At 46.7% G+C, this 16,912-nt stretch overlaps 1 protein-coding gene across 8 annotated transcripts in view; it reads right to left on the reverse strand.

Annotated features, from left to right (window-relative positions):
- Positions 1 to 16,912, reverse strand: part of LOC135101757 (nascent polypeptide-associated complex subunit alpha, muscle-specific form-like) — a 190,186-nt gene that overhangs the window by 141,919 nt on the left and 31,355 nt on the right. Inside the window, exon 1 of one of the 8 annotated variants that reach the window (XM_064006041.1) lies at positions 12,924 to 13,143. The exons of the other annotated variants lie outside the window; for them this stretch is intronic. The gene's annotated coding sequence lies outside the window, so the exon portion shown is untranslated. Of the gene's footprint in view, positions 1 to 12,923; positions 13,144 to 16,912 lie in introns of those variants that run through there. 8 annotated transcript variants of the gene reach the window in all.

Below are 16,912 nucleotides of genomic sequence, written 5' to 3' on the forward strand. Positions count from 1 at the left end.
GGAAAAGAGGAAGAGAAAAAGGGAGAGAGAGAAGAATTAGGGTAAGAGGAGAGAGTAAGGTGTAAATCAGAAGCAGGAAGGAATGAGGAGGGAGGGAAATGGAGAGAGAAGAACAAGGATAAGAAGAGGATGGAATTAAAGAAAAAAAAGTAATGAAGTAGGAGTGGAAAGGAGACAGGAGAGAGAAGGAAAGGAAAAGAATGAGCATGAATGTAAGAGAAGTGAGAAAAGATGGAATGAAAAGGGTGAGATATGGGTGGAAAGAAAGAAGGAGAAATGAGAAGGAAAGGAAAAGAAGGAAAGAGGAAACGAGGACAAGCAGAGAAAGCTGGAATAAAGTCAAAATAATGGCATTGCCTTTCCACTTCACTACATCTTGAAAGAGAGAGAGAGAGAGAGAGAGAGAGAGAGAGAGAGAGAGAGAGAGAGAGAGAGAGAGAGAGAGAGAGAGAGAGAGAGAGAGAGCTGGAGGACCCTAAATGCCTGACCTTGAATACCTGACCTAACCTGACATGACTTACCTTAACCCCGTCCGTTTCATCTTTACCCTTTACCACGCTCATTAGACACGTGAGAGAGTGAGAGAGTAAAGTTTGATGCTCGCCACCTTAGTGTAGTGAAGAGAAGCGTGATGTGGAGTTAATGAGTGAATGTGTGAAGTTGTGAGTGTTGCTTTTTGTTTATTCTTTTCTTTGTTTTTGTATTTCTTTATTTTTTCCAGACAGTTGGTGGAATTTATTAAGATTTGATGAGTTTTTGTTGTTCTTGATGGTGGTAGTAGTGTTGGCGATGATGTTGGTGTTGTTGATGTTGTTGTCGTTATTGCATTGATAGCCATAATGAGAGATTTCTTGGAGTTTTAAGAGAGAGAGAGAGAGAGAGAGAGAGAGAGAGAGAGAGAGAGAGAGAGAGAGAGAGAGAGAGAGAGAGAGAGAGAGTAAAAAAATTTAAGCAATCAGACAAATGGAGGAAATACATAGCCTACAAATGTCTTTTAGATAAACTCTCTCTCTCTCTCTCTCTCTCTCTCTCTCTCTCTCTCTCTCTCTCTCTCTCTCTCTCTCTCTCTCTCTCTCTCTCTCTCTCTCTCTCTCTCTCTTAAATAGGTCGCCATTCGATTATTCCTGTTTATGCCGTGGAAGTGTTTGCGTCACCCGAGAGAGAGAGAGAGAGAGAGAGAGAGAGAGAGAGAGAGAGAGAGAGAGAGAGAGAGAGACGAATGGCAAATCAAACAAAACAGGAGACGAGAGAGAGAGAGAGAGAGAGAGAGAGAGAGAGAGAGAGAGAGAGAGAGAGAGAGAGACGGCAAGAAAGGACAAGTAAAAAATAGGGAAAAAAGATATTAAGATGCAGAGGGAGAAGCGAGACGGGGGAAGGACAAAAGGAAGGAGGAATTGAGGTAGGTCAGAGCTGCGGGGGCGCTGATGCAGGAGAGGCGAGACGGGCGTTGGAGGAATCATAAGCGAATGGAGGAGAGAGTTGAAGGACGAAATATACAAAGGAGGGGAAAAATGAAGGAGAAACCGAAGGATGGCGTAGATGAAGGAAATGAAGGAGATGGATGTTAGGGAAGTGAGGAAATGGGAAGAATGAGAGGGAAGGAGATGAAAAAAAAAAAAAGTAAAGGGAGGGGAGGAATGAAGGATGACTCAGTTGAAGGAAGATTAAGATGGATGGAAGGGGAATGGGAGAATGGGAGAAAGTGGAGGAAAGGTGACAAGAATATTGAAGGGAGAGAAGGGAAATGACAGAATTGAAGGAGAGGGAAGAGAAGAGATAAAAAAAAGGAAGGGAAAAAATTAAGGAGACAATAAAAGATAGCCTAGGTGAAGGAAAGGATGGAGATGGATGGAAATGGCAAGGAAAAAATGGAAAGAAGAGGAGGGGAGGGGAGGAAAAGAATAAAAGGAGAAGAGAAGGATAGCTTGAGTGAGAGAAAGAATGGAGATGGAAGAGGAATGAGAAAATGGAAGGAAGGGGAGGAAAGGGGACGAAGGGAGGGGAGAAAGGGGACATGATTACTTCCTCTGTCATCGTAATTTTGTCAGGGAGGCTGTCATGACGTCATTTTATCGAGGACAGGGAGAGAGAGAGAGAGAGAGAGAGAGAGAGAGAGAGAGAGAGAGAGAGAGAGAGAGAGAGAGAGAGAGAGAGAGAGAGAGAGAGAGAGGCGTCATGCGAGGGACACACACACACACACACACACACACACACACACACACACACACACACACACACACACACACACACACACACACACACTATGTCAGGAATTGTTAAGCCGTTTTGTTCCATCTGCAAGAGTGAAGCTGTTGACAAGATGCGCTTGAAATGATGATGATGATGATGATGACTGGGAGGAAGAGGAGGTAAAAAAAAGAAATGAAAGCAACGGGGAAAACTGGTGAAAAGGGTATGAATTTTTATTTTATTTTATTTTTTTTTTTTGTATTTTTTCTTCGGATAAAAGTTGGTTCAAGGAATTTCTTTTCTCTGGAGGTTTATGCCACATTTTGCACGACAGGTATTTCTCTCTCTCTCTCTCTCTCTCTCTCTCTCTCTCTCTCTCTCTCTCTCTCTCTCTCTCTCTCTCTCTCTCCACTGTCATACATTTCTTCCCTGTTTTTCACCACTTCCTCCTCCTCCTCCTCCTCCTCCTCCTCCTCCTCCTCCTCCTCCTCCTCCTCCTCCTCCTCCTCCTCCTCCTCCTCCTCCTCCTCCTCCTCCTCCTCCTCTCCATCCTCTTCTCCACCACCACCACCACCACTGCCACGGATCCCCTTCACATATTCAGACAATGCAAAGGAATCAAGTAAAGCTGGAAGGATCAACACCTGAGGACTAACCATCAACAGCTACTGCGGTTTTACTGTGCTGCTTCTCACTACACCCTTGTCTAAACCTCCTTTTCTTTTCCTCTTGCTTTTCTTCTGCTCCCTTTCCTCACCCATTAAATCCTGGTTTTTTTTTATGTCCCTTGTCTAAATTATCCATTCTTTTCCTTCCCCCTTTACTTCTGGTCATTTTCCTCACCCATTTCTTAAACTTCGTATTTTTTCATTTCTTATCTAAAACTAGTATTTCTTTTCCAATCCCTTTATTTCTCTTTTTCCTTGTCCAAACTACCTATTCTTTTCCTCCCTCCTTTACTTCTCCCTTTCCTCATCCATCCCTTAAATGTTTTTTTTTTTTTTTGGTCTGTTGTCTAAACTACCATTTCTTTTCCTAACCTTTTATTTTTGCTCTCTTTTTTCTAAACTTCCCATTCTTTTCCTCCCCTTTTATTGCCGCTACCTTTCTTCACCCATCCCTTAAACTTTTTCCTTTTTTTCATGTCTCTTGTCTAAAATACTTTTTTTCCCATCATCCTTTACTTCTGCTTCTCTTATATACATGACACACTCCTTTTCGTAACCCATTTCCTAGTCCTTATCTCCCTTTTCTCTTGTTTACTTATATTGCTTCTTTACTCTCTTCTTCTTTCTCTTCCTTCTCCTCTTCTGCCTTGTCTCCTCTTTCATTTGCATCGTTATTTCTCGATTACCTCTCCTGTTACCTTCTCTCTCTCTCTCTCTCTCTCTCTCTCTCTCTCTCTCTCTCTCTCTCTCTCTCTCTCTCTCTCTCTCTCTCTCTCTCTCTCTCTCTCTCTCTCTCTCTCTCTCTCCACAACGTCATCTTCCCTTTCCATCATCATTTACCACTCCGTCTCTCCCTCTACACCCTCCTTCAAACATCAAACACTCTCCTTTTCCATGCCCCTCTGATCTTTATCTCTCCCTCCATCACCTTACGTTCCCTTTTCCTACATCCATACACTCTTAACTTCTCCCTTTACCTACTCCTTCAAACATCAAACACTCTCTCCTACCTCCTTTTACTTATTATTCCTCCCTCTACACTCACTTCTCATCATCTAACACTTCCTTTTCCTAAACCCATTTATTTTTAATCTCTCTCTGGGTTTTAGATTTAGTGGTATTGATATTTTGGGGGCATTTTATAGTTTTCTTGTGTTTTAATGCTTGTTTTAATTTAAAACTTCTTTTTTTCTTATGTGTGCATGTAAGTAGTGTTTTTTTTTCTTTTCTATTTTTGTTCAGCAATGTGTAAGAATACTGATTTATTTGGGACCATTGAAGTGATGTGTCGTTCAATACTTTTTTTTATAATTTGTGGTCATTACATTATTTACCTATTTATCTATCTACCTAAGTCCCTCTCTCTTTCTTTCCCTTTTTCAATGTTAGGTCATTCCCTGTATATTTTTTCTCTTCTTTCTCCCTTTCCAGCCATGCAACTTACCCTTTCTCCTTAACCTTTCCCTTTTTCCTCCCCCACCTACCGTCCCTTGCACCCCATCTTTTCTCCCCCTTCCCTCCTTCCTCCTTGCTACCTTTCCCTTCACCCTCCCCTTCCTACATTCGTTCCTCCATGTTTCCGCTGAGTCGTGCAGTTTACCCCTTCACATTACCCTCCCCCTTGCCTTTCCCTCCCCTTCCTACCGTCCCTTAATCTCCTACCTCTCACCTTCCCTTTTTCCTTCCCTTTTCTACCTCCTTTCTTCCGTTTTACCCCCTCGGCCTCGTAGTTTTCTAGCAAGTCGGGAACAAAGAGGAGGAGTTTGCGAAGAATCTTCCTGACACACGCACCTTGCATCTCACCGCGGCCTTGGGGAGGGAGGGAGGGAGGGAAGGAAGGAGGGAAGAAGGGAGAGGAGGGAAGGAGGGAGGGGGAGGGGGTTTCGTAAACAGCTTGTGTAACGTGTATACTTTCGTTTCCTGGTGGTGGTAGTGGTGGTGGTGGTGCTCTTCCTTCTCTTCCTAGTGGTGGTGGTGATGGTGGTCATGTTCTCTTCCGCCTCCTACTTTTCTTGTTCCTCCTGGTGATTCTAATACTGTCTTTTTTCTTCTATTTTCTTATTCTTCTTTTTCCTCTTCTTCCTTCTGGGGGTTCTTTCTTCTCCTTTTTTTTTTTTTTTACTGGTGTTGCTTCTTTTCCTCTTCCTCCTCCTCCTCCTCCTCCTCCTCCTCCTCCTCCTCCTCCTGGTGCTGTCTTCTCCTTCCTCTTCCTTCTGGTGTTGCTGTCCTCTTTCTCCTCTTCCTCCTCCTCCTCCTCCTCCTACTGTTCCTCCTGTTGTTGTTTTCTCTTCTTCCTCCCCCTCTTCCTCTTCTTGTTGCTACCCTCCTCCTCCTCCTCCTCCTCCCCCTCTTTCTCCTCCTCCTCCTCCTCCTCATATTGCTTTTCCTCCCGTGCCTTCCTCCTCATGCAGCGTTGTGGAGAATCCCTTGCTGGAGTGGCGGCTTAGTGTGCTGGTCAGGGTGTGACAGGGATTGAAGGAGCAGCGTAGACACGGGTAAAGAGACAGAGAGAGAGAGAGAGAGAGAGAGAGAGAGAGAGAGAGAGAGAGAGAGAGAGAGAGAGAGAGAAGAACGTACTGGGAGGAGAAAAAAGTGTGGAAATGGAAAGATATGTAAATGAAGGTGAATAAATAAATGTCACGTGAAAAAAATAATACCCAGGCTGTCTTTGTGTGTGTGTGTGTGTGTGTGTGTGTGTGTGTGTGTGTGTGTGTGTTGGGGGAGCGGGGAGGTGTCCCTCAGTGTCCGCTTGTCTTCCCGCTGTCTCTTTCCTACTGGTCTTGTCTCCTCTCTCCTCTCCCGGTTTCCTTTTCTGTCTCTTCCTGTCACCAATGTCTCGTCCTGTCTTTTCGTGACTTGTATAAACTCGCGACTTTTGTGTTCTCGATTTTTTTTTCTTTTTTTTTCTTTTGTCTACTTTTTTCCGCTGTTTTTTTTTTTGTTCTGGCTGTTTTTTCTGCTTTTATTTATGTTGTCTTTTTTCCACTGTTTTATTTTTTGTCTATTCTTTTCTGCTGCTTTTTTTTATGCTTTTATTCCGGTGTCTTTTGTGTTGTCTACTTTTGCTCGTATCGTGTTTTTTTTTTTTGTGTGTGTGTTCTGTCTGCTTTCTTCTGCTGTTTTTTTTTTTACTGTTTTTCTTTCCGCTGCTTTGTCTTTATTTCTTTCACCGTTGTTCTGTTCTGTTGACTTTTCCTTATGTCTTGTTCTACTACTATATCTCTCGTCTTCCCGTCTCTTTTCCTATTCTCCCGTAGTATTTTTCATTCCTCTGCCACTTAGTCTGCCTTCCCGCTGCTTTTTCAACTCCTTCAATTACCCTATTCATCCTCCCACTCTCTCCTCACTTCCTCAGTCGCTTACTCTGTCCTCCCGCCGACCTGTCCGATTTGTGTTCTGTTTCTGTTCTGCTGCCGTCTTTTCCTGTCAATCTGTGCGTTGCTGTTACTCTGTCTTCCCGTCGCCGTGTCTGTTCCGCGTTCCTAATTCCGTCCTACTCCCGTCTTTTTCTGTCCATGTTTGGGTTGCTCTTGCCCTGTCCTCCCGTCTCCTTGCTGTCTTTTCTCTGCCTGCTGCTCTTCATCTCCTCCCGCCGCTCCCTTTTCCAGTTCACCCACTCCCTCCCTCCTCATTCCTCTGTCTCACTCCTTTGCGGGTTTTCTCTTTGGTCTAAAAGCCAACGACTCGTTTGCTTATTGTTGTTATTTTCTTTCTTCACTTTTTTTTCTTTTCAATTTCTCTACCTCATTTCTGCATCGCTTTTATTTATTGTCTTCTTTTTCCTTTTTTATTTGTCAATGTTCCTTTTCTGTTGTTTGTGTTATGTTTTGTTTTTTCCTTCATTTGCTATTCCTCTCTTCCTACTTTTCTTCCTTCGTCATCTTCCTCCTCTCTTCTTAGTTCTCCTTTGCTCTCCATTCACCTTCTTTCTATTGTTCTATCCCATTTCTCCATCTTTCTTTCACTTTAGTTTCCACTTCCTTTCCTCCTCCTCCTCCTCCTCCTACTCCTGTTTGTCCCTCCGCCTTTCCTAGTCCCTTTGATGGTGTTCGCGTTTCGTTCGTGTTGTTTCTGTGTTAAGTTCTCTTTTGTCAGTCTGAGGTTGTCGTCTGTTTATTCTCTTTTGTTCTCTTTTACCACTGCTGCCGCCTTCTTTTTTTTTTTTTTTTTTCATTTTTCGAACCATTTCAAGTCGCATTTAATTCAGTTTGTAAGTTTGTCGGTGGCGGTTCACGATGCTCTTGTGTGCTGTGTTTGTCTACGCCTCCATTCCCTTCCTGGCGGCCCTTCCCCGTCATCCTCCCGCCTTCTGAGTCTTACCCCTTCATACTAGTTTGAAATTGTCCTAGTAGTTTCCTTACCGCCTTGTCCTTCCTTTTTCCTTGCATTGCTACTCCGCTGTGCTCTCTCTCTCTCTCTCTCTCTCTCTCTCTCTCTCTCTCTCTCTCTCTCTCTCTCTCTCTCTCTCTCTCTCTCTCTCTCTCTCTCTCTCTCTCTCTCTCTCTCTCCGCCCTCACCCCTCGCTCCACCTCCGCGAAGAATGGTCAGGTGGTTGCCTGGTGTAGCACAGATTTCGAAACTTTTAATTAATTTACAGATTTAGAAAGAGAACGAAGGCCTATTTTTTCCCCTCTCTCCTTCTCTTTCCTCGAGGACTGGAGAATTGGGGTAAGGGAGGAAGGAGGGGAAGGAAGTTAAAGGATATCGGGTGAAGGAGGAAAAAGTCAGATGGCGGGGACGTGGAGAAAGAAGACTTGCCAACTTCTTTTCATCAGAGTCTGGCGGGGAACATAATGGCTGAGTGGCGGTGCTGGTTAGCCTTTACTGACGCGTTCTCTGATGCTCACGGCTGAGTCACGGCAAGGGAGGCACACTGGCACACGCTCTGCCTTCTGATCATTACTAGGAGGGGGAGTGGATGGCGGTACACGTCTGACGAACCCTACTGTGATGAGGGCGGCGCCACGTCATGCGCGCCATCCCAACCCTCAGACGCGATGGTGGTGGAGAGTGTAGTGGGAGGAGGCGTGTAGGAGAGCGTGTGGGAATTACTTTCTATCTTTGCTTCTCTGTTCCTCTCTCTTTCACATTACAAATAATTCACGACCTTGGAAAGACATGAGAGAGAGAGAGAGAGAGAGAGAGAGAGAGAGAGAGAGAGAGAGAGAGAGAGAGAGAGAGAGAGAGAGAGAGAGAGAGAGAGAGAGACTGCAATGGCGTCGTTTGAGTGTCTGTTATGGCTCGGCAGAATAAGAGACACGGGAGGATGGAATGGGTGACAGGGGAAGGGAAGGGACACGGGAGGGTGGAAGGGGAGGAAGGGGCGGCGCGACATTCAATATTTCACGAGCAAATTACGCTCATTACGGAACAGCGACGTGTATCTCTGCTAATTGAGGCAGAAGGCGGCGCGGTCATTAGTGTCTGGGTGATGTCTGGCGGCGGGAGGGGACAGCGCTACCACCACCACCATCACTACCGCAAACACCATCACCATCAAGCGTAATATTAATAATTAACGCGCGGCAGAAGCATCATCACCATTCCCATCACCATCATTAAACATGTCAAGATCTCCTCTTCCTCCTCCTCCTCTTCCTTCAACGTTATTAGCTATCATAACAGCTTCTCTCCACCACTATTACCACCACCACCACCATAAACAAAAACAACAACAACTTTTCCTAAAATCATACAAGGTTGTTACATTTACTTTTACTGCCGATTAACGTTAGTGTGTGTGTGTGTGTGTGTGTGTGTGTGTGTGTGTCACGTGCAGACGCCCACACATCTACGCATACACACACACACACACACACACACACACACACACACACACACACACACACACACACACACACACACACACACACACACACACACACACACACACACACCTTGCCCTTTACTTGTTCTCGGGTACGATGACACGCAGAAATCAGGAGGCATGACACTTAGCTAATGATTTGTGTGTGTGTGTGTTAACTCTGGCACGACACCTCTTCCGTGAATCCACACGTAATGCACACACACACACACACACACACACACACACACACACACACACACACAGAGAGAGAGAGAGAGAGAGAGAGAGAGAGAGAGAGAGAGAGAGAGAGAGAGAGAGAGAGAGAGCACGCGCCGGTCAGCCAGCGAGAGACACAAACTAAGAGAAACATAACTAACTCACCATCCCTCCTCCACTTCTCTGAACTAACGGTCACCATCTAAGCACTAAACATAAAACTCTCACAACACTGCCCCAGCCCATCTAACCTAATCTAACCTCCACTAAACCGAGCACTAGCGCTAAATGAGTGCACCAGTAGCCGCCAGCACTGACCAACCACCGCCACTTGATACCAGAGTACTTCTAAAACAAACACCTAAGCCTCTCCTTTCCTTAATCTTCTGAATGGGAAGGTGGTGGTGGTGGGAGGTAGTGGTGGTGATGGTAGAGGAGGGTGAAGGAGTAGGGTGTTTCAAGTTACACCTTTCTCCTCCTCACCCTCGGCTCATTAAGAGAGAGAGAGAGAGAGAGAGAGAGAGAGAGAGAGAGAGAGAGAGAGAGAGAGAGAGAGAGAGAGAGAGAGAGATTTTCTTCACTGCAACAAGGTTTAATTCTCAATCTCATCAGCCTCTTCATATCTTCCTGAAGGCGGATGGGCCCTTCGTCAGGAATTTAATGGTGACTGGGGGCGCCGACGGATATTTGAGTAGCGCCCTTTGGTTATGGGCCGCTCCTCCCTCCCCTAGTGGTGGTGGAGGGTGACTTCTCTTGTTACGTCCCTGACACCTGCAAGACTCGATAATCGACTCTCTCTCTCTCTCTCTCTCTCTCTCTCTCTCTCTCTCTCTCTCTCTCTCTCTCTCTCTCTCTCTCTCTCTCTCTCTCTCGCCCTGGAACCTCTCACCCGGATCTGATTCTCTCATTTCGCTGGTTAAAGAGAATAGCCTGGATATAGTTCTCTTTCTTTCTTTCTATTTCCCACTGGACTGTGACTAATTTCCCTGCTGCAGTTCGTATTGATGGCGTGGACTCTTCGGCCACACGCAGTCCTCACGCACTCCACGCAGTCCGTTTAAAGCTACATTCAGCCAAGCATCATATAAAAACGTACAATTGATCACCGGGAACAGCTGGCCGTCTCACCTGGCGGGGCGGGGCAGGACACGCACGGTACACCTTTGGGGAGTGAGGTCGGCAGGTCGCAGATGGCCAGGTGAGATGACCAGGTGTGTGAGTGGAGGGTGGAAGCTTAAATACGTCAGGGTCAATGGAAGGTGTTTAGGGATCTTTGTAGCTTTACTGTACATAGAAACAAAGGGAGTACATGCAGCAGTAGACGTGTTGTTCCTCGCGTGGCTGTGATAAAGTACACTGTCGGATTTACATGAAAGACATAGGTTAGTAAAAGCAAAAAATTCACTCCAGAGTTTAGTACATTTGTGAGATTAAGGAAATATCATCACTTAAAACCGTATTCTGAAACGCTTTGTTCCCTTCTGGTTCATCCAACGCTTCCCCGATGTTTTTCCTCATTACTGTTCTCTTTTCTTCCAAAGTCGATATAGTATTCCAAAATCATGGATATTATTTTTTCAAAGACCACAGAGATGATTTTGTTCTTATATGTGTTTTCTTCCCGAACGATGACGCAGAGTCCTAAATTATCAGTATGATGAAAGAATATATTTTCCAATGGCTAACCAGTGTCATATTCAGAGGTGGCTGATGAACAATAAAATATATCTCAGGATGTCTCGTGATTAAGGAACGATTGCTACAATATCATTAAAAGAAATAAAGCTCATTGTGAAAAAGATAAGCTCGCAAATACGGATCCAAAAATGAAGATGCGCATCATGAATAGTCGAGTTTCGCGCACCACCCTCAGCGGGAAGGAAAACACTGTTCGTATGTGTGATTATTTCCCTGTCGACGCGCGGCCACCTGCTGGATGCCACGAGTCGACTCTCTCATGCCACACGCTCATTCCCAAGCTCCATTGGTGTGCTGTGCGTGATAATGGAGCAAGGCCAAGGGCGAGGAGACGAGGGAAGGGAGAGAGGGAGCCAGGGAAGACCTGACGGAGCTGTAGCCGCCAGAAGGTGTTGGAACGTGACCAGCCGGAGCGGAAAGTGAGACCTGGAGGACCCAATTTTGGAAACCTCACAAGTGATTGTCAAAACAGAGCACGGCAGGCGGGTCTCAGAAGAGGGTATTGCTGGCTCTCTCTCTCTCTCTCTCTCTCTCTCTCTCTCTCTCTCTCTCTCTCTCTCTCTCTCTCTCTCTCTCTCTCTCTCTCTCTCTCTCTCTCTCTCTCTCTCTCTCTCTCTCTCTCTCTCTCTCTCTCTCTCTCTCTCTCTGGCAGGTCCTCATCATGGTGAAGTTAGGTTTGTTTAGAAGTGGTTTTAGAAGTAGACTTTAGGAGTGAGCTGAGGACTTTACAATCTTAACCTTTTCCCGTGTCGCTGCAGGTCACGTGGGCCTAAAGCTCACCTCCCTTTCGGTGCCGCTTGAAGGGAGGCAACCATGTCAGGTGTTTTTGTCAAGTGAATTATTTTTTTTCAAGTATTGATTACAAGCAGGTTCACAAACCGTCTTTCCTCCTCCTCGCCCCCTTCTTTGTGTGTGTGTGTGTGTGTGTGTGTGTGTGTGTGTGTGTGTGTGTGTGTGTGTGTGTGTGTGTGTGTGAAAGTCGCAGTTGGGATAAGGACGATAAAGTTCTTAGTGACATTGAATTCAAGGCACGTGTGTGTGTGTGTGTGTGTGTGTGTGTGTGTGTGTGTGTGTGTGTGTGTGTGTGTGTGTGTGTGGGTGTGTGGTCGCGCGTACTGAAACCTTCTGAATAGTGTTTGTGTGTGCACAAGCGTACTGAAACCTTTTGAATAGTGTGTGTTGGCGCGCGCGTACTGAAACCTTCTGAATACTTCATCTCTGTTTCCACCACCATCACCACTACCACTAAACCACCACCGTCACCGCCACCACGTTTTGATTTCCCCCGAGGTTTTTTCCTGTTGATGTGAAGAAGCAGCAGCGACGCACTTCACATCACCACACCCTGCCCCGCCTGGCGCGACTTCCCTTCCAGCAGACTCAGAGACAGGGAAGGGGAGAAGGGGACGGCGCACGCACTAGGTACAGGGAACGGGCGAAGTTGGCGTGGAATTGAAGAGGCGGGGAGCTGAAGCGAGGCGGGGTTGGTGGGGTGAGAAATCGAAGGGAGCAAGCAATAGAGGGTGGTTGTGTGAGGGTGGGGGGAGGGGTGTCGGTGAGGGGTGAGTGAGGGAGTGCATGGGGGTACGGTACAAACTGGGAGGGTGAAGATTGGCGTGTGGGGGTTGGGTGTTGTCATATCAAGCACAAAGGTAGGGGGAACGGGGAGTTCATATTTACACACACACACACACACACACACACACACACACACACACACACACACACACACACACACACACACACACACACTTAAGGCTCTAGGCGACGGTGCCACTCACAAGCTAAATATAGTGACGTGAAAATCGAATCTCCATTAATAGCTGCCGTCATTTCCTCCCTTCCCCATTGTTCCCGAGTCTCCTCACCACGCAGACACACACACACACACACACACACACACACTCGCCGGGATGCTTCGTGCAAATGATGGATACACTTTTTCTTTACTTTTTTTCGACATGTTGCCTCGCTATTTTTCTTTTTGCATGGGTAATGTTATTCATGTGTGCGATGGTGTTGATGCAGGATGTATCTGCCGCATGTAACGAGGCAAGAGATGAAACTCAGTGATAGGTTTAAGGCTTGTGTTCTTAAACGCTTTGATCTCTCGTAAAAAAAAAAAAAAATCAAAGGCAACACACATGATGAAAAGGATTCTGATGATATTTTCTCCCCTTAATGAGACAGGATTCTTGTTAAACCACCACTAGAATCCTGAAAACACTCTTGAAAACGATAATATTCACTAGAGCTACTGTTAAATGTAATCACAGTAGGAAACATTAGGGAATATGATGCTAAGGTTAGTTATGTATTAGTTAGTGTTTTGTCCTACTCACACTCTTCTGTCCTGAGGCCTCCACGTGCGAAGGATGAAAGAGAACACACGAGGAGTGACGAACTGAAAGGCTTGGGTGGCGCTCTACTTCCTATCTCTATCGCTCCGTGTCCGCCTCACTCATACACTCACCAGCGTCACCACTACACTAACCCTCGTCTCCGGACTGCCAGGTGACGCTGCCCTTCCCTGCCTACCTGTGCTCCACCCCTCCTCTCTCTCACACGATATCCCTCCCTCTCCCTCCCTCTCCCTTCCCTCTCCCTCCCTCTCCTTCCTCACCCTCACCTGCACTTCCACCTGGTTCCGCTCCTCCCCACTACTTCTTTCCATCCCCCCCATCACATCTCCCCCATTCTGCTCCCAATCCCTGTTTACCTCTCCATTTCACCCCCTTCCCTTCACCCCCTCTCATCCATCCACCCCTCCTATCTCTCTCCCCATCGATCACCTCAATCTTTTACCTCCTCTCCCTCCCTTTCCCTCCCTCTCCCTGCCTCCCGTCGTCTCTTTAATCAACAAATGGGTGAAATTAGTACTTGGTCACCGCCATGGTCCACCTGAGCTCCTTACCTGCTCGTTCTCTCTCGTTCTAAACCTGTCCTTTCTCACTCTACCTGTCTTTACTTATCCATATATATATATATATATATATATATATATATATATATATATATATATATATATATATATATATATATATATATATATATATATATATATATATATATATATATATATATATATATATATATATATATATATATATATATATTACTATTTTCTTGATAGGATGGGGTTTTCTTTTCATTATATTTTTTTAGTGGTGTGTTTAAGTCTCTCTCTCTCTCTCTCTCTCTCTCTCTCTCTCTCTCTCTCTCTCTCTCTCTCTCTCTCTCTCTCTCTCTCTCTCTCTCTCTCTCCCCCCCACATAGTATCAATTTCGGTCCATTAATTTTACCTAATTTTTTAATTCAGGCAGACAGTGTTACCTCTCCCTTCCTTTTCCCTCTCCCTCCCTCCCACATGTGTGTGTGTGTGTGTGTGTGTGTGTGTGTGTGTGTGTGTGTGTGTGTGTGTGTGTGTGTGTGTGTGTGTGTGTGCGCGCGCGCGCGTGTGTGTGTGACTAAACAAACACCTCGAGGACTTGGGGCTTCTGAGAGGGGGAGGCCTTCTTATCAAACCCATCGGTAGCTGATCCCGATTCTGGTGGGGGAGATACAGGTGATAGCGAGGAGGAGAAGGGGGAGTGAAGAGATAGAAGGGCGAAGGAATGTGGGAATGAAGAGATTGGAAGGGGGAAGGAATGTAGGATGGATGATATGGGAGAAAGAAGGAATGTAGGATAGTATGGGAATGCAAGAAGGGTGACATATGAGGGAGAAGGAATGGAGGAATGAGGCGGGAGAGTGAGATAATTGAAGGAGGAGGTATAGAGAAGGAGTGGATGAAAGGGAGATGGAATGGATGGAGAGAGATTGAAGGAAATATGAGGGAGAAGGAATGAAGGGTGAAAGTACATGAGATAGAGAAAGACTGAAGGAAAAAAATATCAGAAAGAAAGAAATGAGAATGAACAAGATTAGAAGAAGGAATGGTGAAGAAACTGAGAGATAGAGGAAAATAAATTAGTAACATTTTCTACATTCCTTCCTTTCATCGCCTTGTCTAATGTTGCTTCCCACTTATCTGGGTTCTTGAGTAACGCATTACGTCATCAGTATCTATTTTACCCCCTTTATTTGCCCCAGCCAAGACAGTTATTAAGAAATGTACAAACCCACTCACTCTTCCGCTTTTCTCAGTCGCCAAAGGAAAAACGCCAGAAGGATTATCTGTTGTCCCAGTCCCCTTGTCTTATGTCCTTTGCGCAGTCCCGTGCCATCCTGCCCATGACCCCGAACGGCAGAGTTCACAGGAGGCGGCGGCGGTAAGGCGGATTAGGTGAGCCAGGTGTCCTTCCCACGGTGTCACACGAGGCGCCCTTACCGGGAATTGGAATGTGCTCCGGCAGGCGAGGCGAGTCCGGGTGAGGATCGGGAAGGGTAGGGAGGGTGGGATGGTGGGTGGGTGAGGTATATGGGTGGAGGAGAGGAGTGGTGGTGATGGTAATGGTGGTGGTAATGGCTGTATTGAAGGCAGTTGCATGTCTGTTCCAGGAACCTTCCATGAATTAGCCTTGGTGTCTTGGCGCTGTGAACGTGAAGGCGTGCGTGCCTGTGTGTGTGTGCGCTCGTCTCCCTCACCTTCCCTCCCCACCATCACTTCCTCTACCTCCTCTACCTCCTCCACCGCCTCCCTCAGCGCCTTCACCAGCCTTGCCGCCTCGGGTTTCACCGCCTCGCAGGCCTCCGGAGCCGCCTGACTGGACACCTGCCCTGACTGTTGTGCCCGGCTGGAAAAACGAGTGACGTGGGAAACTTGGAGGAGGGCGCGAGGACTGGAGGTGGTGGAGGTGGCTGGGACTGGAGGTGGTGGAGGTGGTGGAAGAAAGTGGAAGTAAGTGGAGGCATGATAAGGAAAACAGAGCCGTGGCACATCTCCTTCCATACTTCCCTTGGCACTACCTCCACTTACCTTCCCTCTCCTTCCCCCGTCATAATGGATTGGAGGAGGTGGAAGAGTTGGTGGAGGTAGGGAAGATGGAGGAAGGAGACATGTTGGGAGAGAAAGAGCAGCGACCAGTGACATTCCCCTCTCCTTGCCTCTCCCAGTGCCACTCCCCGCCCCTCCATTCCCCTCCCTCCCTCATAATGCTTTGCCTGGGGATTACAGCGCAGCTTGGCCTGTTTGATCGTCCTCTCGCGCCCTTGAGGTCATGTTGACATTTGCAGCGCGCGCCTGTGACCTCTGACCTCGTTGGGATCTTAGTCACTCCACTCCTGCACCTTCCGTCTGGGTGAGGAGGAAATGGAGGGGTGTGAAAATTGGTAGACTGATGCTGTGGATGTTTTGAGTGGGGACCGAGGGAGGAAGACTAGAGGTTATGGGAAGGATGGGGAGGTTATGTGGAAGAGTAGGGAGGTTATGTGGAGGGTGGGTAGGTTGTGGAGAGGGTGGGAAGGATGGCAGGTTGTAGGAAAAAGATAGTGAGGTTATAGGGATGGGTGGGAAGGTAATGGGATGGATGGAGAGGTTATACGGGAGGGTGGGGAGGTTATTGGGGAGGGAGGGCACAGGAACAAGGAGGTAAAGAAGACGTGGCCAGCCCACCTCGCCCTTATCGCCGGCTACTGTTACTGGCGGGTTGCACCATGAGCTGATAACCCTGCCACAACTCTCTCTCTCTCTCTCTCTCTCTCTCTCTCTCTCTCTCTCTCTCTCTCTCTCTCTCTCTCTCTCTCTCTCTCTCTCTCTCTCTCTCTCTTTCTTTCATATATTAAGTGGTGTTGAAATATCACGGGGTTGTTTAAAGTGAATGAGTGGAAGAGTGTGTATGTGAGAGAGAGAGAGAGAGAGAGAGAGAGAGAGAGAGAGAGAGAGAGAGAGAGAGAGAGAGAGAGAGAGAGAGAGAGAGAGAGAGATTGTATACTTGATGGTGTGCTTTGCAAATGGAATTAACATCCTGTCTGTCTGTCACGTCGGTGCAAGGAATACTTTATCTTACCTGCACCTGGCGTCTTCACGAGAGAGAGAGAGAGAGAGAGAGAGAGAGAGAGAGAGAGAGAGAGAGAGAGAGAGAGAGAGAGAGAGAGAGAGAGAGAGATATTCCCTCCCTTTTTCCTCATACTCTTCTCACTCATGTCAAATTAGAGAGAGAGAGAGAGAGAGAGAGAGAGAGAGAGAGAGAGAGAGAGAGAGAGAGAGAGAGAGAGAGAGAGAGAGAGAGAGAGAGAGATATTCCCTCCCTTTTTCCTCATAATCTTCTCACTCATGTCAAATTCTCTTTTTCTCTCTTATCTTTTCCATCTTCACTCTTCCTTCTTCCCCAACCCCTCTTCCTCCTTCTCCTTCCCCTCTTCCTTCCCTCCTCCCTTCACCACCCTCCTT

Source organism: Scylla paramamosain, chromosome 7 (assembly GCF_035594125.1).
Source record: "Scylla paramamosain isolate STU-SP2022 chromosome 7, ASM3559412v1, whole genome shotgun sequence".
In the NCBI taxonomy this organism is placed as follows: Eukaryota; Metazoa; Arthropoda; class Malacostraca; order Decapoda; family Portunidae; genus Scylla; species Scylla paramamosain.